Below are 26,227 nucleotides of genomic sequence, written 5' to 3' on the forward strand. Positions count from 1 at the left end.
AAGTAGAGCTTCAGCTCAATCAATAGAGCTCTAGCTTTGAGCAGGGAAAGCGCCCAGGCCTGGAATTTAAGCCACAGGACTGGTTCAAACAAACCAACCAATTAACCGCCAGCCTAAAGAGTGGTTTTCTTAGAAATGAAAAGTCGGGAAAGACACCATGTTGGTTTTATAAGTTAGGTCTTTTCTCCTTTTTTGCTGCACCTGAGGTGCATAAATAGTATTGTTTATATGTGGAACACAAGTCTATTAATTATGAATTCACATGTTTTCCAGGTCATTAGGATTAGTTTATGTTCACTACAATCACTCTTAAGGATCTCGATCACCTTGCTCAGCTTTTTCTTTATTTAGATTTCTTCTTCATCATCATTAGTTGGATTTTAGTTCTTGTTTCTTGTATTTACTCAAAGAGGAAATGATACTCCATGAAAAATATTCCCATAATGTTCCCGGGAAACCTGCCTATTTTTTTTTTTTTTTTTTTTTTTTTTTTACTGAATCCCAGATACTAAACTAGAATACAAAAATGCATACCAAGAATGAGTTTTGTCCAGTCAGCGTTTGTCATCTGTCTGTTACTGATTTATATACATTTGTTTATTGAATCTTCAGGTCAATACCATGGTGCAGGAAGTTGAGGATATTGATGAACAAAGAGGTTATGAAAGTGGTTCTTATGTGATTTGGAATCCTACTTGCCTGCATTGAGAGCCTGTACAGTGTTAATGGCTACAGTATGGAAAGTTTTAGGTACAAGCTGCAAGCTGAGAAACAATCTAGTGTTTTGTTACTTTTTTTGTCAAACAGGTTTGCCAATCACAGATTACTGATTCATTCGTGACTATGTTAGTGTTATATTCTGGCCAGTAAACAAGATCCTGCCCCCCTGCTGATGACATTGATCAAGACACATTCACTTTCATAAGACTGAAAGTAGCTTGTTTCCTGGGCTATTTAATAGTGAGTGGTCACAAATGACATATGCAGCAAAATCACTAGGAACATAGGGTATATACAAGTTATGTTGGTCAATGTGCCTGGTAGGAGATGATAGAAAAATTTTGTCCCCCCCCCCGAAAAAAAAGATGATCATCAAAAATTAAATCATTAACTAAGATGCATCCTACTCATGAATTAACAGGTTGAATTGAAACTCCTTTGTACAACTATCTAAGGTATTAAAAAGTAAATTTAAAATATATGCAAAAGTAAACCAAATGACTTTGGTGATACTGAATATTTAACTTAGGGTCTTGCAATTGTAATCAAGTACTTTATTTTTGAGACATGACTCTTGTTCTAAACCAAATGATTTTTAAAGTGGTTTCTGATTGCATATTTCAACTAATAAACATATTATATTATTCATTCCAATTAGGTAAAATAATACCAGTTGCCGTAACAGGTGACTTACTCAATATCATTGATATGACATAACATAACTTATATGATGTTAGTCCAATACAGGTATTTCTATAGGAAAATGAAGCAGTTTAGTCTGTATGCTTATTAACTATGTGGTTTTCAGCCAAATGGCTTCATTGGTAATGGAGAAGATCATGGAACACAGTCCTGGGACAATTACATTAACAGCTTTGGAAGTGATGATGAGTCTTATTGCCACCATGTCCTATTGGTTAGAAAACAAGGGAGATTATGGATGGTGACACTTACATTGTGGCCCATAGAACTCCTGCCTGTCTATTAACTATTTTTTTATTCAGTATTAATAAGATAATGAAATTGCTCTAGATATAAATTAACTATGTCACAAAGGACAGAGCTCAATTTAGTAACAACTTTCTTTCTTTCTTTCTTCCTTCCTTTCTCCCTCCCTCCCTCCCTCCCTCCCTCCCTTCCTTCCTTTCCTTCCTTCCTTTCCTTCTTTCTTTCTTTTGTTAGATCTGGGCACTGTCCCTAAGCTCTTCAGCTCAAGGCTAGTGCTGTACCACTTGAGCCACAGTCCCCCTTCCAGTTTTCTGAGTGGTTTATTGGAGATAAGAGTCCCATGACCTTTTCTGCCTGGGCTGGCTTTGAACCACAATTCTCAGAGCTCAGTCTCATGAGTAGCTAGGATTACAGGCGTGAGTCACAGGCACCCAGCGATAGCAGCTTTCTTTCTTTTTCTTTCTTTCTTTCTTTCTTTTAAAAAAATTTTTATTGTGAAAATACCATACAGAGGGATTACACTTACATGGGCAAGGTAATGAGTACATTTCTTTTTTTTTTTTTTTGGTCCGGTCGTGGGGCCTGAACTCTGGGCCTGGGTGCTGTCCCTCAGCTCTTCAGCTCAAGGCTAGTGCTCTACCACTTGAGCCACAGCACCACTTCCGGCTTTTTCTTTTTGCTTATGTGGTGCTGAGGAATCGAACCCAGGGCCTCGAGCATGCAAGGCAAGCGCTCTCCCACTGAGCCACCTTCCCAGCCCCATGAGTACATTTCTTATCATGCATTGTTGCCGCCTCTTTTGTTTCCCCTTCCCATCCCTTCCCATAGCCTCCCCCCCCCTCCCCGCCTCCCGCGCCCAGCCAAAGTTGTAAAGTTCGTTTTTTAACATAAGGACTTGTACATAATGAAGGAAGCAGTTTGCTAATTTACACCCTGTTGCACGCATGCAGAAACTGACTGGTATGATGAGGAGTATTAGATTAACTGTATGTCAAGCAAAAAGGCGGATTATCTTCTCTGTGCTCTATTCAGCTGCTTAATGCAGGTGGATATAGATTGTGATTGATCACCAACTTGTCTCAGTTTGGGAAGTCAGAACACTTTCAAAGTTTATGATGTAGATAGGGGCCAACAGAAGCCTAGGATTCCTTGCAAGCTATTCCTTTAAGGGACAGGAAAGCTTCCTGGGACAAGGAACTCTCTGGTGTGTGTGCCTTATTTACCCCTTAGCTGAGAAACACAGCAGCCTCCCAGAGATTTGCCTGGGACCACGTGATTTCCTTGGCAGACGCATGGAAGGATATCATATTTTTAGAGGAAAGGAAATCCTGGAACTATCTTAGCTGTTTCAGCCTGTTCTTCCATGTCATAGGATTTTGCATTCCCAGCTAGTATATTCTATAATGCAGAGGTAAATAAAAACTAAATAAACTCAAGGCCACTAAAAATAAAACACCTATCTCATATATCCATGTAAATGATGGTTAAGTTTGTTTTTGCAATATAATCAAGGGTGTTACCAAAATATAGGTTACATAAATGACAAAAAATGTGAGAAATGTGTCTGAGAGGTGTACTTTGAAAATACAAAGCATGAACACATTATAGATGATTTAAGATAAATGGTTACTGTAATCATCTACACTTAAGTTAGAATCAAATTTTACTGTCATTTTAACATGTAGCAATTATGTTATACACATTCATGGAACTCGTCTTAAATAAGGATGCTCAGTTAACTAATATTAGATATAAAAATGTAAGATTTTTTTGTTGTTATTGTTGTTGTTGTGGAGCTTGGTCTTAAGCACTGTCTCTGAGTTCTTCAGCTCTAGGCCAGGGCTCTACCACTTCAGCCACAGCACCACTTCTGGTTTTCTGGTGGTTAATTGGAGATAAGAGTCTCACAGATTTTCCTGCCCAGGCTGGCTTTGAGCCGTGATCCTCAGATCTCAGCCTCCTAAGTAGCTAGGATTACAGGCATGAGCCACCGGCACCTGCCTAAAATTAAGATTTTTTTTGACACTAAAAGATGCTACAAAAAATGTAAGAGACTTTGAATTAGGAGGTTTACATTCTAGACTTAGTTGTATAACTAATCAATGGTATGTTATTAGATAGGGAGCAAAGATGTTAGGCAAAAATGACATCAAGAGCTTCTCTAGATCAAATATATTACTTATCATGTTTTTATGCTTCTAAAATAAGTGGTGTCCTCTGGGTGGTATCAGGAATAACTGCAATGAAGTACAACAGAAGGAAGATGTGCAGTAGGATATGGATAATGAAACAGCAAAAACTAGGAAAAATTAGACAATTTGAGAGTGATTTCATTTGTTTAAAGAGAACATCTAAAACATAACAATGTCCACATCTAATGTTAGCACATTGCAATTATAAATGTCTTGTGGCTTAGTCATCACTTGGAGTAATCCCCACCCTGTTTCTTTCTTTCATTTGGACAAACGTAAGTTTTCTGGTACCATTTTTGTGAACTTAGTTTCTTGCACATTGAAATGCACTATAATACTTGAGAGATTGTATTGTATGCATCATAAAAAGGAGTAGAATGCAATGCATTTGAGGAGAATACATGACCGACTACAAGGAACGGGCCAGGATTGCTGCAGATGGAATTAATGTAACAAAATTTAAGCTGTCCACGCAGATGTTTGGCATTCCTCTTTAAAACATCTCATATGGAAAAGCCAGTCTGCTGTAGTTTATCTAGAGTTGACATGCCCAGGGAATTCAATCTAGATTATAAAACACACACATTTTGTCAAAGATGGTCTGATCCTTGGAAAGAAATGCACAGCATGCTCTCTAGGATAATATTTTTAAAGCATCCCCCTCACACTTTTGAGTTGACTAAAACTACTGATTCAAAATTTAGGGAGCCAGAGACCTAGTGTTAGCTTGGCCAATCAACACAAACGACTTTCTAGTTTGTCATTTACAGCTAGGAATTTAGTGAATCACAGACAAGCAGAAAGCCAGCCCTCAGTGGTAATAATGTTTGTTTGCTTTCTAGCTGTCAATAAAGTCCCAGAGAATACCCAGTCCTTAACTGGGAAGGTCCAGAGCCATATCTTAAACTACTTTCTCAAATAGAATTTTTTCCTCTCACATCTTTGAAATTCATTTTGTACCATGTTTCACCTTGGTGTTTGATGAAGACTCACCTTGAACAATCAAAGGCCATGTTTCCTTTCATTTGAGGTTCCCTTTCTCTTTTCTCCAGTATCAGTTCTGAGTAACCCCTCTCCCCTAAAATTATGGGATTAAAACATAACCACACAGAATGGGTGAAGTGTGCATGTGGTTCCAGCTATGTGGGAGTGAGTCATGGGTAAGGGCTTTGCAATCTGAGATAGGTCATGGTTCAAGTGGTAGAGTTCCTGCCTAGCAAGTGTTGGGCCCTGAGTTCAAAGTCAAGTACAGTTAAAAAAAGGAAATTGGAAAAAGAATATCTATACAAGGGGCTGGGAAGGTGGTTCAGTGGTAGAGTGCTTGCCTTGCATGCCTGAGGCCCTGACTTCGATTCCTCAGCACCACATAAGCAAAAAGAAAAAAGCCGGAAGTGGCGCTGTGGCTCAAGTGGTAGAGCACTAGCCTTGAGCTGAAGAGCTGAGGGACAGCGCCCAGGCCTAGAGTTCAGGCCCCACGACCAGACACACACACACACACACACACACACACACACACACACACACACACACACACACACACACACACAAGAATATCTATACAAATACTTCATGGATTAACAAAGCAGAATCCACTGATTTCTAAAATTCTTTAAAAAAAAAATAACCCAGTGAGGGAGAGGGAGTCAAGCTTACTTTGTGACTCCTCTTGAGAGTTAGCATCCCTCAAAAACACCTGGGTGTTCTTTTTGTTCTTAGATTTTTGTTTTATTCACAGAAGGCTTTACAGTCTCACAAACAACTGGGAACTCCACAGAGTGTTTACATGTCTGAGTGGTGTGTGTTCACATTTACTTTATTATAAGAGAAAGGTTAGCAGATGTATTCCTGCCTGTGCCATAATTCAAATGCTATAATTCCTTAGAAAAATGCACTCAAAGTCTAACTAAGTGGAAGTCTAACTAACAAGGAAGCTGGCATTTGAGATGGGGGTGGGGATCAAGCAGAGAGTGGTAGACCAATGAAGAGAAGAAGGGATAATACAGTCGTAATATTCAACTCATACTCTATAAAGCCAGGAACACTGAAGGGAAGACGGGCTGGTATGGGGAAGAATAATGAAAGAGGTGACATTGGTCAAGATGCGTGTATTTATAAACTAATTTATTGAATGGTGACTTCTTCATGCAACTACTTAAAAGATCATTCAAAAACAAGAAAAAAGATGTTTTCCTCAGTACTTACTCTATTTTCTGAGAGCTATGGTGAAAGAAGTGACATTATTTTCCTCTTACAGATTGATTGATGCTTGATTTAAGAAAAGACAGACCCTCTTTCTGCGTTCAGTTTGTTGTAATAAGTTGTTTGAGTTGTCATATAAGGCCATTTCTGGCTTCTCACACAATGAAGCTGGGCAAAAGAGGGATATTTAGTAATCATTTAAAGATAATTGATACTACAGTAAAATTTAACAATAATGATTTCTTTAAAACATTTCAATAAGGAGTTTGAAACCACAACAGCAGACTAATCCTACATTTACATCTATTAGTTTACCTTGTACAATGACCAAATCTTTTCAAATATGTGACTTTGTAACATTAGGTATTAATCTTTTAGAAATATTAGCTAAGTTACACAGAACTTCCAAATGTTAACGTATTTTCTTATACAGTACTAAAGAACCCCAAATACATTCATCTCACGATCCAAAAATTATTAAGTAATGACAAGTACTTAATCTCCAGGTTGTCAGTCCAAGATTTTTTAAAATTTGAAACTTTGGTTTAAAAAGATTAAATTTTATCATTAGAAACATATTTTTTCATTGCTGCTTAAAAGCAACAGCCCATTTTGGTTATTTTCAAGAAAATGTCTGCCAAATACTCATGTCTAAAAAATCATAGCTTGTCTGGCTATCATTCTTCCAAGTAAAAAATGATATCAAACCAATATTTTCTGTCTCTTCTCTTGCCCCAAATGCTCATCGGCAGGAAGGATTGTTGTGTATGTCCACTGTGTTCCATGGAGATTGCCACAGAACAAGTACTCGACATGTTTTCTAATAAGTACTAGGTAGATCTCATCTAGCCAGACAGTAAGCTTTCCTATTACCCAGTGCTGAAGGATCTAATTCTGAAAGTCATCCAGCATCTATTTTAATAAATCTATATTGATACACAGAAACACTTGTATCCTTCTAGATATATTTAACATTGCCATATGTATACATTTATATGCAAATATTTGTATATACAAGTATTTATACATATAAACAATTACAATGATTTTAGGTAGCATTTATTTAAATGAGTAAAACTGATCATAAATTGTTTTTTCTATGAGAATCTGTACTACTGAAGTCCTATAGTTATCTCAAGCATAGACATGATTCTGACATAGAAATTTATGCACAGCACCAAAGCAAAGTTACTTCTTAATGTTAAGTCTCACAACTCCTGCATACTTTTGAGGTTTGTGTCATAAAATACATACATGCATACATACATACATGTATACATACATGTGCATATACAGATATACATACATATGCATATACATTTTTTCCAGTTGTGGGTCATAAACTCAGTGTCTGGGCTTTGTCCCTGAGTTATTTTGTTCAAAGCTAGTGCTGTACCATTTTGAGCCACAGCACCACTTCTAGTTTTCTGGTAGTTAATTGGAGGTAACAGTTTCCCACACTTTCTTGCTCAGATTTGAAAAGCAATCTTCTGATCACACTTCCTGAGTAGCTAGGATTACAGGTATGAGCCACTAGTGTCCAGCTTTGTTTTATATTTTTAATAAGAAAAATTGAATAAATGGTTATTTGAATAATAAGTTTAACTTGTCTGTTACTTAAGTATTATGGTGATTCATAGGTACTATATATATAACTTTCTTCACATTTTTACAGGAAACTATGTTGACTTACCATCCAATGAATGTAGACACTATGCCAATAATCTTTTTTATTTCTTGGACATAGTATAGATATACTTATAGGTGGAATAAAATGCATAATTAAGTACTGACCTGGAGAATTTTGATAGCGAAAAGTAAGCAAATTTATTTTTTTTCAAACAAAAGACTTGGATACTTAAGCTAGAAAAACTATTACAACTGTCTATTTCATTCTGGTTTAAAGACAAAACACAAATATTTTATACCAGCTACTGATTTTGGGTAAAAAACTATAAAATAGTTATGTTGATATTGACTCTGTGTGTGTGTGTGTGTGTGAGAGAGAGAGAGAGAGAGAGACAGACAGACAGACAGAGATTGAGAGAGAGACAGATACAGATTTTACTAAAGTCAAAAACGAGGCAATATTAACTTGGAAGTCTTAAATTTTTAATCTAGAGTCATGAAAGATAGGCTTGGAGAAAGATTGCTTGTCCCAGTAAAATTTAAAGTTATATTCTAGGTTAAGAATGTGCCCTTTAGGTAACTGTCTTTGTTTTACAGAGATGGTAAAAGTATATTTTTCAACTGACTTATCATTTTCTTCTGAGGTTCTTTTCAGTTTGCTGATAAATGATAAGAGAGTAGGATTTACACCATTTGCTTTTATGTCTCATTGGTATTCAGAAAGTGTGGCTCAACGCTAACATCAAACTAATGCTGTAAAAGCTGAAAAAATGTACAGCTTCAAAAGAATCAAATAAAGCAAAACTTGAAACTCACTGGGATTTTGTTTTCTCTGCTTTTGGGGATTGAATTTGGGGTACTTTAACATGTGATAGCAACATATTCTACTATTTGAGCCATGTTTCTGATCCTTTTGCTCTGAGTTTTTCTTTGAGGTAGAATCTCGTGGTTTATGTCCCAGCCCTGTGACTGTTAATCTACTACCTCTACCTTCCCAGTAGCTTCAATTGCAGGAATACCAGTACACTTTGCTTGTTTTTGAGACAAGAGTGTTGCAAATTTTTGCCTATTGTCTCCTTTGCTGAGACTTAAAAAGATATTTTCATTTAACTATAACATTTTGCTCTATTTTTGAATTGAAAAATTATAGCTTTTATCTGCAAGTTCAAAGTGATGTTATGATTTAGAAATATATGTGGAATAATTAAATCAAGCTAATGAAGAACTCTCTTAGACTTTTATTTGCCATGTACTCTCAACCAATTATTTAAACTCTGGGTTTGTCAGGTAAGAGCAACAACATATTATAAAGGACAAAGGAAGTATCATATATTTAAGTATGTAATATAGCTCCTCACAATCAGAGAATTTGGTAAATATTTACTTTTTGGAAGATAGGATTCTCTTTGACAAGGGAGTATTTATTAGATGGACAAATCATAGACTTTCAGAATAGCAATGAAGCTAAAATACTAGGAAAAGTCCTCACAGGCCTCAAGACTTTAGAAGACTCAAAATATAATTTCTGAGCTTATGGGATATTCCCTTGGTAGGAAGCCAGCACCCTGCAATGGCTTAGGCTCCAATGTAGCAAAATTACTTTCCTTATTAAGTGGTAGTTACTGCCATTATATATTATTATGTTTAAATGGAGTATCTGGAAGATGTTTCAATTAGACAGTTCTCTCAATTAAATGTGTCCTATAGGTTAATAAGAATTACTTCCTCCCCTTGAATGATGTTGCTTTGGGAAAAGAAAAGATACCAAAGGCTCAGTCATTAAAAGGTGAAATTATGCTTCTTAGTTAATAATCCATTAAGTGGAACTGGAAACCTTTGCCACCATGGCTGTGTTGTTGGTCTGGCTGACAATCGATCCATAAATCCCATCCTTTGATATTGTATGATGTTGATGGTCCTTTGAGGCAAGATGAGGAAGAGAAAAGCCAACAATACTCTCTGAAAGAGCCAAGGTCAAGTATTTGTTAGCATAATTCACCATATTAATATGATCAAGTTTGAAATAATTTGTAAAACAAGTCATGACTTTTGAATGAAACAAGATGCAGAAAAGTAGCAAATATGAAATGATGAATTGCAGTGGCAAAGAAAAAAGACACTTCACAAAAGAATGCTGAGCTTAAGGGTCACATTATCTACAGCACAGCACATTTTATTCTGTGACAGTAAACATCATGAAACTAGAAAATCTTCTCTGTAAAGAGAAGAGATTTATTTAGGACAATCCCTGTCTGTCACTAATGTCCTCTGTCATTGGAGGCCCAAAATTGGGTGTACAAAATTTAGAGGTTGCAAATATCTCAGCTAAAAACTTTGGGGGGATATAAGAGCCAGTGTTTTATCATAGATAGATAGATAGATAGATAGATAGATAGATAGATAGATAGATAGATAGATAGATAGATAGATAGATAGATAGATAGATAGATAAATCTGGAAAGGAACCACAGAAAACAAACATATATTGTTCTTCCTAATTTATACTACATACAGACTATCATTTCTGTGTTTAAATGGATTGAACATTTTCAAAGATATTGAATGACTTATGAAAAAAGGTTTAGAAGATGAATTCCTCTTTTTAATCCTGAAAGTAATCCAGTTTTTTGTACATGTTTTATTGCAAAAATACTGTACAGAGGGGTTACAGTTACATGAGCAAGGTAATGAGTACATTTCCTATGAAGCATTGTTGCCTCCTCCTTTGTTTTTCCCCTATCATCCCTTCCCTCCCACCTCCACAACTACCCAGGAACCCTACCCTAGCCCCACCCACCACCTACAAAGTTGTAAAGTTCATTTTCAACATAGCCTCTTGTACATCTCATTGTTACAATGAGTCAACCTATATCTCTATTTAAGCATTTTGTTTTTTCCCTTCCCCTTCCTGAATTAGAGAAGTGTATATACAAGATTCAGGACACTGACATCAAATACAGTGAAAACAGGAGTTATACCGTCTGGGAGAAACATACAAAGAAACAAAAAAATCACATGGTACATTATAAATACGTTAGAAACAATAGCAAGGAAAAAAAAGATGTTTGTGTCCCTATCTTGGGGTTCATTTCGCTTAACATCATCTTATATGGTCATAGCTTTTGGCCTTTTCTGCTTGTCCTACACATGTAGTAGTTATTGCAAATAAGGGAAACCATGGGTACTATGTTTCTTTGGGCCTGGCCTACTTCACTTAATATGATTTTTCCCAAGTCTTTCCATTACATGAAGAAATGCTCAACCTCTCTAGCCATAAAAGAAATGCAAATCAAAACAACATTGAGATTCCACCTCACCCCAGTTAGAATGGCTATAATCAAGTACTCTAATAACAACAGATGCTGGAGGGGATGTGGACAGAAGGGAACCTTACTTCATTGTTGGTGATAGTGTAAACGTGTTCAACCATTTTGGAAAGCAGTATGGAGATTCCTCAGAAGACTCCACATAGAGCTTCCCTATGACCCAGCAGTCCCACTTTTGGGCATTTACCCAAACAATCACAAACAAAGACATATTAAGGCTACCAACACAGCTATGTTTATCAAAGCATTATTTACCATAGCTAAAATATGGAACCAAACCAGATGCCCTTCAGTAGAATGGAGCAAGAAAATGTATATATATATATATATATATATATATATATATATATATATATATATATACACCACATTTTCTTATATATATATTTTCTTATATATATATATACACACACACACACACATATATATGGAGAGAGAGAGAGAGAGAGAGAGAGAGAGAGAGAGAGAGAGAGAGAGAGAGAGAGAGAGAGATACACAATGGAATTCTGTGCCTCCATCAGAAAGAATGACATTGCCCATTAGGAAATAGAAAGACTGGGAAAATATTATATATATATATATATATATATATATATATATATATTTAAAGCACAATACAATAGTAAAATTTTAGAAAAGAACTTCACCCAGAACATTGTATGTATGTATGTATGTGTGTATATACACGTATGTGAGTGTGTATTTTGATACTCGGGCTGGAATTTAGGACCTTGCACTGCTACTTGGTTTTTTAGCTGAAGGCTGATACTCAACCAGTGGAGCTACACCTCTATTTCTGGCATTTTTGTGTTAATTCTAGATAAAAATCTCATGAATTTTCCTTCCTGGGCTGACTTGAAATCACGATCCTCAGATCTCAGTGATCATATATGGTGAGACACTAGTGCTTGCTAACTTTTACTTTGCTGAGTTTACATGTGCATTATAGGAAACACACACAATTAGAAAAGATCAAAATCATTTATGAGAATTGACTTTAATTGTCAGGAAGAAGTTATCTAGCTTGGGCCATTCCAAAATTGTAAAGAATATTAAAGTTGAACTAGAGTTTATTTATTCTATACTTGTATATTTTCCCACTATTTATTTGCTGAAGTTTATATACACAAAGATTAGACTACATGTAGTTCTAATTGCCAATGATTTCATTAATGGCTATGGAACAAAAGATGTGTAAATGTGAATGTGTGTGTATCTGGAAATAGCATATTTCTTGTGAAGAATCTGTTATCTGAAATTGTGTGTCTAATGAGTGCTAACATTCTATTTTCTATTTGCCTACGAGTACCACTTAACAAGAATTTAATAGACTTATGACTCAGTATTCTCATTAGGTAGTTCAGTTTTCATAGGACTGAAGAACATTGACCTGGTTACAAAGAAAATATGAAAATGTAAAATGATGGGAGAACCCACACATACTCCAAAGAAAGCATAGTGAAGTAAGGTACACATTTAACTTTATTGATCAGACGTGGTTAAGATTGTTCATATGTTCACATAAGTGACTTCTCCTTGTAGTATGCTTTTATGTGTTTCCAATTGGTCTTTCAAATTCTCCTTATTTAACATAAAAAGTCTTTTTTATACTGTAATTTGAGGGATGCCAAAACATCACATACCCACTTAAATAATTACATTTCTCCAACTACAAATGCTAAGATAAACACGTCAAACTCAGTGCATGCACTTTGCTTGTATTTACACAATAGTGCTTTTTCCAAGGTCAGAATATCAGCATTTTTGGAAATTTAAGAATCATATTGAATTTTTAAATTGTGGAATTTGTTTATGTGAGCCAAAAGTTTTATACCAAAATAGATCAAATCAAATGAAAATATACATTTTAAAAAGACTCAACCCTCTATAAATGTGCCTTATTTTCAGGCACTTTGAAATTCAGTAAAATAGCAGAGGTACTTTAATGTTTCTCAAAATTCCTTTATTTTCTAGCCTTTTCTCAATATGAATAATTTCTCAAACTGTTATTTCCTTGGTTTATTACAGTCATTATAGAAGATAATTACAGAATAATAAAATAAAACCTGATGTTTCAGGGAATCCACACAAATCAGCTTGCTTATTAGAAATAAATCTGAAAATGGTTTGTGATGAAACTGCAAATTCTCCTATAAATCCAACATGACAATTTATGTGATAAGAATGCTCTTCAATAATTCTCATGCTTACAGAACTCAACCAAAGTTCTTTTTCTGATTACTTTCAGTGGTTTCTGCCAACATTACCATGGACTCATTTCAAAATTCTAGGTATTTATTGCTCTAAAGTGTATAATAAAATCTCAAATCCACCTGCTATCCTAAAGTCTACAAGATATTTCATGATTTAACCAGATACTCCTGGTATGTTAAAAGTCATTGCTTTTGACTTTTTTTCCACAAAATCCAAAGACTTAGAGTTTACCTCTATATTTATGCTATATGACAAGGAGTTTGCTGGTACCCAGTCATAGGGTCAACAAAGATGGTCTGGTATGATTTTTATCGTGATCAACATAACAACAAAATTTTGCTGGCAATTTCATATACTTTGTTCATATTTTGAGACTTAGCAGTTAGCAACAGATTCTGCTACAAATAAGTGCAAATATATTTGCCATAACTCAGACAATTAAGTCCCCCCCGCCACCCGTAACCACAAAGCATGAATGCCAGTGGCAGGTTACTTAGAGCTTATATAAATGGTCCACAATAGTGTCAGAGATTCAGGCTTTCTGTGCCTACTCTGGCATCCTTCTGTCTTTTATTCTCATGTTTGTCAGTACCTGGTTGCAAAACAGCAGACACACAACAAGAATTATGTCCAGGAAGAAAGGAAAACAGCAAAGGTCTATGCTTGTTATACGTGTTCCTTTTTTTTTTTTAACTGAGAGAGGAAAAGCACCTTAAAAGGCCCAGGATAGTAAAATTCTTTTATCTTCCTTTAAGTCACACAACCAGTACTGTACAAATAACTGAATGAAGAGAATCATATAATTACTATAATATAGAGCAATGGAGATTAACTCTGCCTTAAAGTAAGAACCAAAGTTTCTGAGATCAAAGAACTCAAGAAACTACCCAAATAATCTCAGTGGCAAATGATAGATTGTTGGATGCTAGAAAGTTAATGGAGAGAAGCTTTCATATCCACAATTCTACCTCAGTTTCTTTTTCAAATTAAGCAATTGGCATCAGCAAATAGTACATAAATCCAAAGGATAAAGTGTACTTATAGTAGGCCAAAATGTACTTGACTTTTACCTTCACTTGGTACCTAATTTTTTTTAGGTCTAAAGAATTGTAAATGACATCCAGAATTACTTATAACTTTGTGTATAAGAAGGCCTTAATGGTTTCCCTTATTTGCAATAACTAGTATATGTCTGAGACAAGCAGAAACGGTCAGATAAGTTGATGTTACGTGAAATGAACCCCAAGATAAGGACTCAAATGTTTTTTTCTTTCTTGCTATTGTTTCTAACATATTCATAAGATATTTCTTTGTTGCTTTGTATGTCCCCCCCATGGTATAATCCCTGTTTTCACTGTATTTGATGTTGCTATAATTTGTGGAGGGGAAGAAAAAAATACAGGTGGACCCATTGCAACAATGAGATGTATAAGATGTTATGTTGAAAAACAAACTTTACAACTTTGGTGCGGGGTGGGGGACTGGGGGAGGAGGAGATGGGAAGGGATGGGAAGGGGAAACACAGGAGGAGGCAACAATGCTTGATAAGAAATGTACTCATTACCCTGCTCATGTAATTGTGACCCTTCTGTACGGTATTCTCACAATTAAAAAAAAAGTAGAAAAAAAGAAGGCCTTAGTCCCACGATAGAAATGAAGGATAATATCCAAACTTGGCTTTGATTCTTATTCTGACACTTGCTAGCTCTGGGATTCTTTAAGGTATATTAAATAAATCTCAGTGTTCTCATTTGTAAAACAGTAACATTACAATTTATTGTAGGGACCTATCCCATAGTGTGATTGTAAAGATTGCAAGCTTTAACAGCCTAGCACAGAACAGGGCATTTTGTTTAGTGCCATGTACATGCTTGCAATTGGGATTGCTCATTGTTATTACTATTCCTATGTCCAGGACTGGCTGAATGACTAAAACAACTTTAAATCAATGTGTGATATGGAAATGGGAGTGGGGGAAGTCACTATAAGTGTGGTTCAGATATTTTAGGTTAAGATAGTAGATAGTGGTGTGCAAAGACTGTCATAATATTCAATGCACAATTATGAAAATGGAATCAGGTTATTTTAAGAGGATGAATACGGTTGGGATAGATGGTGAAGAAAAAGATGGGAGAGATGACATTAAACATGATGCATTGTACTTACAAACTAACATGCGGAAATGAAACACATTTGTACAACTAATAAAGATTACAAAAAGATAACAGCTAAATTACAGAATATAATATTATCTTACTGGTTACATATTACAAAATTAAGAATTTAGAATCTGGAGAACCTTTTGTACACCAATAAATTGGGGACGACACAAGAATTAAGACTGTTTCCAGAAAATAAGTTCTTCTTGACTACTTCATCAAAGCAATTGCAACACAATTGCATTGTAAATTTTATAGTTAGTAGGGAGCAGGTGGCTCCCTACTCAGGAGACTGATATCTGAAGATTGGGGTTCAAAGCCAGCCAGGACAGGAAAGAGCTGACATTCTTAGTAACCACCAAAAAGCCAGAAGTGGAGATGTAGCTCAAGTGGTAGAAAAGTAGCCATGAGCAAAAATGCTGAGGGACTGTGCCCAACCCCTGAGTTCAAGCTTCAGGACTGGCATATAAATGAAAATAATTTACAGCTAAACCTAAATTCTACAGACAAATAAATCTATATTACTCAGATTCTGTACTTTTGTCTACAAAGATAGAGTACTTTTAAAAATATGTTTTTAATTGTAAAAATACCTACAGAGGGGTTACAGTTACATGATCAAGGTCATGAGTACATTTTCTATCAAGCATTGTTACTTCCTCCTTTGTTTTATCCCTACCCTCCCTTCCCTCCCACCTCCACAGTTCTAAGGCATAGGGCAAACTCCACCCTCAGCCAATTAAAACAAGTCACTACTAATTTCATTTCTAACTTAACAATGTATATATTAGTATTGTACACTCCATCATAAAAACAAATTGCATAAACTGACTACAAATATAAAATAAAAAAGCAAAATAAAATTGTTCAAAGATCCAAAGAAGTACATTTGAGCATAGGATTTCAGAGGGTCTTGAAATGACTTAAGCGTAAGTATTGCTTTGACTATTTCTTGCTTTTTCTTTAAGTATACAATAGGGCTAGGGATGTAGCTCTGTGGTACAATGAAGCAAGCTTTCCTGAGCATTGGTTTATATAAGATACTATGCAAAGCCTACTGAGATTTTTGTCATTTTGTTCTCTTTAAAAGCTTGTTCTAGAAAGGGCTAGGTAATGTGCTTCTGTTTTTCATGCTAAATTAAAATCCTATTATGTTTTTTATCCTACAGAATTACCAAGTTATTAAAAAGGGAAAAAAATTGAAGTTCTAGAACATTCCAAGATTAGAAGACAGCTTTTTGAATTTTTTTGAATTTTTTCTCTAAAATTTGAGTATGATAGGGCTTTACTATTTTTATTACATAGCAAAAACACATCTCATATAAAACATGTTCCTCTTCTATACAATGCTCATATACTTTCTATATCTCCAATCTGGACCTCTCCCATTTTTTGCTATCATTCTGGATGGAAGTTCCCAGTTCAGGTCTCATTTCTTTGATAGTTTTACTAGAATCCATTACATCAAGAGAAATTATTACCACTTTATTTTCTCTGACATCATTCTCTTCAAACTTGGCCCTTCTTAAACTATAGATTATAAAGTCATTCAGAGTAAGGAGAACCAACATTTATGATAACTTGAGTCAAAAGTCAGTCTAAGGAAGAGAAGAAAAGGGAAATGCAGTAACAAAACAATGCTCATTCTACAAAATCCAAAAAATTGGAGGGGATGAGACTGAGAAGGATGGTGGAGAATTATGAAATAGGTGACACTCATCAGGATTCCCTGGGTTCATATACTACTTTTTTTGAATGCAACTCCTTTGTAAAACTATTTAAAGATAAACATGACATTTTTAAAAAGTTGGTCTGTTCCCCTCTTTATTGCATTCTTCATATAGAACGCTGAGTGATCATTAGAATCACTAGATCATTAGAATCTGCTACTTCCTAATCAACCCAACCATGCTTTCCAGTGTTATGCTTTTTTTTCTTTCTTTCTTTTTCTTTTTCTTTTTTCTTTCTTTCTTTTTTTTTTTTGTTGATCATGGGGCTTGAACTCTGGGCTTGGGTGCTGTCCCTAGCTCTTCAGCTCATGGTGAGCACTCTACCATTTGTGCCACAGCACCACTTCTGGTTTTCTGGTGGTTAATTGGAGATAAGAGTCTCAGGACTTTCCTGCCTGGCCTGGCTTTGAACTGTGATCCTTAGATCTCAGCCTCCTGAGTAGCTATGATTATAGGCATGAGCCACGGGTGCCCAGCCTGCATATTAATATCTATGCTATAATACACTAAAAACATACAAAGCAACACAATTTTAATTTCCTTTTTGTGCTAACATAGGAATGTAAGACCATATATTTCCATGATTTGTTTCCTACATTGTGTGTGTGTGTGTGTGTGTGTGTGTGTGTATACATATGACTATATAAGATGATGCTAAGCAAAATGAACCCCAAGATAAGGACACAAGAGATTTTATCTTTGTTGCTGTACTTTTTGAAGTACTTATAATTTACTATGTGATTTTTTTTTGTTTCTTTGTATGTTCTTCCCCCATGGTACAACCCCTGTTGTCACTGTATTTGATTATGGTATCCTGCATCTTGCATCTACATTTTTCTAATTTGGGGAGGGGAAGGGAAATAAAATGCTGAAACAAGGATACAGGATGACCCATTGTAACGATGAGATGTACAAGACAGTATGTTGAAAATGAGCTTTACAGCATTGCAGGGTGGAGAGGGGAGAAAGGAGTTGGGGAGGTGGGGAGGAAAGAGATGGTAGGGGAAAAGTAAAGGAGGGGTTAACAATGCTCGATAGAAAATGGACCCATTACCTTGCTCATGTAACTGTAACCCTTCTGTACATTATCTTTACAATAAAAATACATATTAAAAGCCGGGCGCTGGTGGCTCAGGCCTGTAATCCTAGCTACTCAGGAGGCTGAGATCTGAGGATCGCGGTTCAAAGCCAGCCCTGGCAGGAGAGACTGTGAGACTCTTATCTCCAATAAACCACCAGAAAACCGGAAGTGGCGCTGTAGCTCAAGTGGTAGAGCACTAGCCTTGAGCTGAAGAGCTGAGGGACAGCGCCCAGGCCCAGAGTTCAAGCCCCATGACCAACCAAAAAAAAAAAAATACATATTAAAGTAATTGTAACCCCTCTGTATGGTATTTTCACAATAAAAAAAATAAAATTAAAAAAATAAAAATATATATTAAGAACAAAAAAGAAAGAAAAATAAATACTTTAACTACAATATTTTCTACAAATACATATTGTCTTCACAATTGGGAATATATAAGTGTTTGGATAGTATACAACATACTATTTCAAATTATTTTAGATTTTTTAGTTCACATTTTTATGTTGCTTGTTAACATTTAACATAATTCAAAGTCAATAATTAAGACAAAGAACAAGGTTTAAATTTTCTTTCCCATAAGCTATCTCCCCTTTCTCACCATCAACTTTCACCTAGACAAAAATTTCCCCCACTTTTATTTTTTCCTCTTGTTATTTTGTTAACTAACTTCTTTGGAAACTAAGCTAATGGTTTCTATTTTAGATAGAAATATAAATCACCTGTTCTGTAGTTAGCTGCCAACTTCAGGCAACTATGACTTCGTTAGTCCTGGAGATTGAGACCTAAAGTTGTACCACATAACCTCCAAATGTCAGTGACAAAATTTTCAATAAAGCCTGGCGAGTTGAGATGATGAGCGTGCTTTATTTCCACTCTGGGGTGCTATCTATTTCAGGGAAATCAGGGCCAATTGACCTTTTGCCAGTTATGTAAGAAGCCCCATGTGGAAACTTGAGTTAGCTAGGACCATTTTCCCAGTGATTTTCTTTTTTAGTACCTTTTACAGCTGGCTTCCAAGGCAGCAGCCTCACTAGGTACCCCTGCTCATGACTCGGCTCACAGCATTAGTAGTTATCAAGTTGACATCCCACGTGACACTTACTTCTAATGGCAGAAAACCCCATTGTGGGGCAGAAGCTCTTTGTACACAAGCCCCAAGCTAGTATGTAGTGCTGTTATACCTGTCACCTATTAATCTGCACACAACTCCTTGAATTTAGAAAGCAAGATTGCTTCTTTTCAGTGTGGCTGCCTTTTAAACTAACAAATTAAATAATCCATAGACTCCTATGTTCCTATGTAGATACATAAATATAAGGAATTTTTTTTCTGGTAATACTTATTGATGGTGCCAATGAAAGACAGATATTACCTTTCCTATTCAGACAAAAATTACTAATCACAGTAAAGAGATTTTTGAAGATTTTTCTATAGTGCGACTACATAGTACATGTTTGTTCTTAGTTCTCTGGTTTCTTTTCTGAAGTATTGTTTGCCCTCCTGGGTGATTATCTTTCAGATGTTTACAGGCATTTTTGCTTTATATATTCTGCTTGCTCATTTAGATTGTGGATATACAAGTTTCCATCTGATGTGTAGCTCTTTCTAAGGGCATTTATATTCTCCTTATAAAACTAATAACTTACTGTGCAAGTGTATATTTTCTATATAAAGGGAACACTCCAGATGAGAGGGCCAGATGGTTCTCACAATCTAGTTTAAGATTTGGCACAAAGTCCTACATAAGAGTTTATCAACCTTGCCAAATAGATTATATTATTATATCAATAATAATCCTCAATGGAAAACTACATCAGAGAAACAGAGAAGTGAAGAAAAATGCTTAAAATGTGGTGGTACATTGGAAAGAGAATTCAGATCTCAAATCCTGCTCTCTTCCTACAGATATAAATTTTAACCACATTGTTAAAATTTTTTGAATTACATCCACAGCTTCATTTATAAAGGTACTTATCATGTTAATGCACATTTTATCTTTCATAATTGTGCCACAAACAATTATACTAAGTGTATTTTTGTGTGTGGGCTGGTTCTGGAGCTTGAATTTAGGACCTGTCTCTGAGCACTTATACTCTTGTGTTCTACCATTTCAGTCACAGCTTCACTTCCAGATTTTTGGTGATTAATTGAAGACCAGAGTCTCATAGACTTTTGTACATGAGCTGGCTTCAAATCTAGATCCTCAGATTTCAGCTTCCTGAGTAGCTAAGATTACAGGCATGAGACATCGACACCCAGCCTAAAAATAGTTTTTGAATGTTGAGATAAAATATGAGAACTCTTACCTTCTGAATTCTTAACCCAGCATCTTACATTAGGACATTAAATTCACTTGGAAAATTGGAGTAAGACGTTAAAAAGGTGTTATATTGGCCAGCTATTTACTGCCAACAGATTTTTCCCATTTTCCCACCCATGCTCTCTCATTGACTTTGAGTTTTTCAACTTAAGCTATGCCAAAAATTTTTGCAAAATTTTATAATTTTTATTATTTTGAAATATATGTAAAATTAAATTGATAATTTTGAATATGCACTTCAATGGCCTGATAAAGATTTACATGATTATACAACCATTACCACCATCCTTCTCCAGAGTGTTTTTATCTACTTGACCTGAAAATTTTCTACCCATAAACATTAGCTTCGTCTCTCCTTCCAATCCTTGACTACCACTTTTCTATTTTTCTGTCTCTGTTCATTATACTACTTTGAAAAACTCTTATTCATGAAATCATATAATATACAATTTTTGGTGACCAATACGATAGAAACAGAGGTAGTGACTGCTTATGACTTGGCACACAGAATTTGTAGCAAATTAACATTCAGGACATTTCTTTCTAATAGCATAAGGAAGTACCATGTCTCCATCCAATTCAGAATAGAAATTAGCTATAAATACCTCATGACCAAGGTACCAGCCAGTGAATCAACCAGGGCTACCATTGTCATAAACACTTCCTCCTGATTTTATGAGCATATTTGTTTGTATCTTAGAAAGTATCTTTCTATTCTTCCCTCTCTTCATTTGCTGTGTAATATATTGTAGCAGGTATTGCACATATCTAAGCTATGGGAAATTAAAGAAGAGTAGTCATTACTCAAGGACTTTATTTTCTCTTCTGGAGAAGGGATTAGTGCATATATAGTCATACATATAATGATTTTATTATGTTAGTTGAGTATTGGAGATGACATGTGGTTTATCGAGTGTGGATTTTAAGTTAAGAAGTGGTTAATGTTTGATGCTTCATTTAAATAGTGACATGACTGAGCCATAGAGTGCCTATATACTTGGTCAGATATTGTTTCACATGTGTCTGTAAGGGTATTAATAGACAGGATTAACATTTAAGTCAGTAGGCTGACTAAAGTGGGTTGTCATTAATTACTCTGATTTGATCCATTGAAGGCCAGAATTGACAAAATTGCTGAGCAGCCCACGACTAAGGGAATTCCTCTCAATCTTTGACCTGGGACATATTTTTCCTAGTTTGTTTTTTGTTTCTATTCTCATCTTTCAGGTTCAGGATGAAACATCAGTTCTTCTTGATTCTAAAGGCCATCTTTGCACTGGGATTATAGAATTTTCTCTCCTGGTTCTTGTTGCACTCAGCTGAAACTATATTGTCAACAATGTTCAGGAGACTCAGAGTAAACTGAAACTCTAGGGCTTCTTAGCCTGTGGAATTCCTTTAAAAATCCTAGAGAAATCATTAATAATATTCCCCTCTTTCATTTCTGATCCAAAGTAGTTGGGTCTTCTCTTTTTCTTCATAATTCTAGCTGTAAGTATATCAATTCAACTTCTCATTTTAAAGGACACATTCTAGGTTTAATTTATATTCTCTATTTCTGTTCTAATCTTTTTTTTCCCTTTCAGCTGGTTTTGTGTCTACTCTTTCAAATTTCTGCATAGATTTGCATTGTTAATTCCTTGATCTGAGACTATTCTTTTTCAATGTGTTTGAAGTTACAAATTTTCTTTTTTTTTTTTTTGATGGGGAGTCTGGTCATGGGGCCTGAACTCTGGGCCTGGGCGCTGTCCCTCAGCTCTTCAGCTCAAGGCTAGTGCTCTATCACTTGAGCCATAGCGCCACTTCCGGCTTGTTTTTCTTTTTGCTTATGTGGTGCTGAGGAATCGAACCCAGGGCCTCATGCATACAAGGCAAGTGCTCTACCACTGAGCCACCTTCCCAGCCCCCCAATTTTCTTCTTAACATTGCTTTCACTCCAGCTAATTTTTTGCTAAGTTATGTTTCCATTTTCACTTCAAGAAATTTCATAATTTTCTTGTGGTTTATTCAACGGTTAAGAGCTTTGTTGTTTAATTTCCATGTACTTGTATATTTCTCAGTGGTCATTCTATTACTGATTTTTAGTTTTATTCTATTGTGATCAGAAAAATACCTGTTATCACTTCAGTCTTCTCATATTTGTGAAACTTGTTTTATGCCCTTACATGCGATCTTCCCCTGAGAATATCCCATGTGTGAGAGGAATGTATATTTTGCTGCTGTTGGGTGGAATGTTTTGTATATGTCTGTGAAGTTTATTTGGTCTACAGTATTGTTAAAGTCAGGTTTCTTTGGTGATTTTCATCTGGTTATTTTACTCATTATTGTAAGGTGGGAGTTTGCAAAGTCTCCTCCCATGATTATATTTGTATGTAACTTTCCTTTGAATAGTTTCAATGTCCACTTTGGATATAGGTAAGGCCTCTAGTATTGAGTGTCTCTGTACAAATAATATACCTTCAAGTTGAATCAATTCTTTTGTCATTACAATTTCTTTCCAGGTCAATAGTCAAATTTTTAGTTATATTCTATTTTGTCTGATGCAAGTATTAGCCATCATGCTCTATTATTTATTTAGCTAGTTAGTTAGCTAGCTAGCTAGTTAGTTAATTTACTGCAAAAAGCTTTATTTCATTTAGTTCAAGGCTTAGGAAGGGCTCCAGGGTGGTTAGTTAGGAAGTTTCCCAATGGCTAGAGGAAGAGGCTCAGGTGGAAATCCTGATGTCGGGTGAGGCAGAGATGGCCCTCAAAAGCTGCTGGACTCTGGGGTTTTCTTGTGCTTGAGGGTGAGATGTTCGAAAAGATGCTCGCCCAGCTGGGCCTGAGGGGCTGCCGCCAGACTGAGAAAGTTGGTTAAATGGTCGCCCATCTTCTTGATGAGCTTCACCTCTTCATCCAAGAAACGGGTCTCCAGGAAGTCACAAAGATGGGGGGTTCTGTGCGAGACATGAAGATCCAAAATGGTTTGGTTCAGGTTCTTCTCCAGGGCCAGGGCGGCTTCCATGGCTTCACGGTTTTACCCCACTCATCTTGAGAAGTCCTCTGCACTTCCTGGAACGGCGCTGGCTCTGCATCTTCAGGAGGCGCTGCGCGCCCTGGCGCTTCTCCTCTGCCAACTCGCGGAAGCAGGCGCCCTGGACCGTCCAGATCGAAGTCGTAGCCCAGAGAGAGGTAGGTGTAGGAGGCCCGCAGATGCAAGTTGACCAGGTGGTTGACAGCAGCCTCCACCTTGGTGGAATAATTCTGACGAATCTGGGAGGTGGTCATGGCTGGTCGTCGATACAGAGCTAACCACCAAAAAAGAATGGCGTTGGTTGGTCCTGGAAGCAGAAGACGGGTCAGAAGATAAGGGTCAGAGGTTTTGAGCGGAGAGGCAGTCGGTGATGGAAAAGAGGAGTGTGCTGTCCAAACACTGTTGAAGCAAGACACAGCCCCGCGGGACTGGCGGGCGCTGCTGTTCCTTCATGCTCTATTTATTCATTATTAACAAGATGTGTGGAATCTCTCTTTTTTTTAATCTCCTGCTTTCAAGCTATATGTTCTTGTGTGTGTGTGTGTGTGTGTGTGTGTGTGTGTGTGTGTGTGTGTGTGTGTGTGCGCGCGCGCTCGCGCGCTCGCGCAGGAACACCCTACTTGAGCTTAAACTCAGGGACTTCCGCTCTCACTTGGCTCTTTTGCTCAAGGCTGGCACTCTATCCCTTGAGCCATACCTCTGTTTCCAGTTTTCTGTAGGTTAATTGGAGGTAAGAGTCTCTTGGAATTGTCTGCCCGGGCTGGCCTTTAACCCATGGCTATCCAGATCTCAGCTTCTTTTTTTCCCCCCAATTAAAAACACCTATTTTTCATTATCTTTAAGTAGTTGTACAAAGTAGTTTCCATTCATCAATGCAGTTTATGACTACAATGCATCTTTTTTTAAAAAAATGTTTTTATTGTAATAGTACACAAAGGGGTTACAGTTACATAAGTAAGGTAATGAGTACATTTTCTATTGAGCATTGTTACCTCCTCCTTTGTTTTTCCCCTACCATCCCTTCCCTCTCCTCGTCCTATGTCGTCCTATGTGATTTTGTTTGTTTGTTTGTTTCTCTTGTATGGTCTTCCCCCAAGGCATAACCTCTGTTTTCACTGTATTTGTCGTAGGTGCCCTGCATCTTGTATATAGATTTTTCTAATTTGGGGAGGGGAAGGGAAATAACAAAATGCTGAAACAAGGATACAGGTTGACCCATTGTAACAATGACATGTACAAGACACTATATTGAAAATGATCTCTACAACTTGGGGGGAGGGCAGATCTCAGCTTCTTGAGTTAGCAAGCTTTATATATGGTCTCAATCTACTTATATTCTTTTTTTAACATTTAATTCTATTGTAAAGATGATGTACAGAGGGGTTACAGTTACATATGTAAGCAATTGAGTTCATTTCTTGTCGAATATTACTTCCCCTTCCTCATTTTTCTACTACTTTCCCTTCCCTGACTCCCCTTCCCCCAAGTTGTAAAGTTCATTTCCAACAGTGTCACAGACAGTATCTCTGTTGCACTAATTCACCCTTTGTCATTTGTCTCACTGTTTTGCTGTTCCCCTTCCCTTCCCTAAATCTGATAAACATATATACAAGACACAGGGTATTGAGGAAAAAAAAGTGCCAACAGGAGATAAACCAAAGGAAAAGAAAAACAAAGAAAAAAGAAATCACTTCACACAATACATTAAAAACAACAACAAAGAAAAACCTCTTGTTTCCATATCTTGAAGTTCATTTTGATTAGCACCATTTTATATGGTCATATATACATTGCTATTGAGCTATTTGGATCCTCTGCTAGGATTATCCTAGACATACACAAATTATTACAAATGAGGGAAACCATGGAGCGTGTGATCAAACTATTTTTATTCTTACATTTAAGATGTGGTTCTTGTACATAGAGCATGGTGGATCCTCTGTAAAAAAGTTTCAGTCTTAGTTTTGATTTAGTCCATGTATATTTAAGTGATTTTTGATAGGGAAGATACTTATTTGGTCAGTGTATTTTGGATAATTGTTTAAATGTATTTTCCTAGAAATCCTGATTCATGTTTTGTCAGGCATTTTCTAGACATCTCCATGCTCCTTCAACTTGGTTTTATTTCTCCATTTCCTGGTCATGTGATCTCTTATTCACTATTGGAGATTGGGGAGGGGTGAGGGGATATAGCTGCTTTTCCAGATCTTAGAGACTGGCATGGAAGTCCTTTACAAGCCAGAAGTTTGATAAGATTTGATAGTAGCTTGGGGTGGTGGTCTAATTCTTTCTAGATCTTTTCTGGGAGTATGTTTGGTGTAGGTTTATGTATGTACATTATTGTTTTCCCCTCATGGGTTTTCTTAGTTGTTTTTATGTATTTTAATTTCTCTAAGAGTCTTTCCCAAATGTCCTGGAAACTAGATGGGTCTACTGTGTGTTTCAGCTCATAATCAATCTCTTGGTCCATGATAGTTTCAAGTGTACAGCATTCATGCAGCTTCCACATACTATCATTGCTCCCCACGATAGTAACATAGCTTCTAGCCTGCAGGTTAAGTTCCCTCCATCTTTCTGGCCTAAGGGAGATAATCTGGAATTGGACCATGTTGGACTTAATGTCTACCCCTCAGTTCATGTAGTGAAGCCTAGCCTCTATCTAGTATGATGACACTAGAAAGTATTGAAGCTGG

The 26,227-nt window shown here is 36.3% G+C and overlaps 1 pseudogene; it reads right to left on the reverse strand.

The window, feature by feature from the left end:
• Positions 1 to 23,267: 23,267 nt before the first annotated feature.
• On the reverse strand, positions 23,268 to 26,142 carry LOC138810009 (ferritin light chain pseudogene; annotated as a pseudogene).
• Positions 26,143 to 26,227: the final 85 nt, after the last annotated feature.

This window comes from Dipodomys merriami, unplaced genomic scaffold, assembly GCF_024711535.1.
Source record: "Dipodomys merriami isolate MVZ:Mamm:240054 unplaced genomic scaffold, mDipMer1.0.p SCAF_5, whole genome shotgun sequence".
In the NCBI taxonomy this organism is placed as follows: domain Eukaryota; kingdom Metazoa; phylum Chordata; class Mammalia; order Rodentia; family Heteromyidae; genus Dipodomys; species Dipodomys merriami.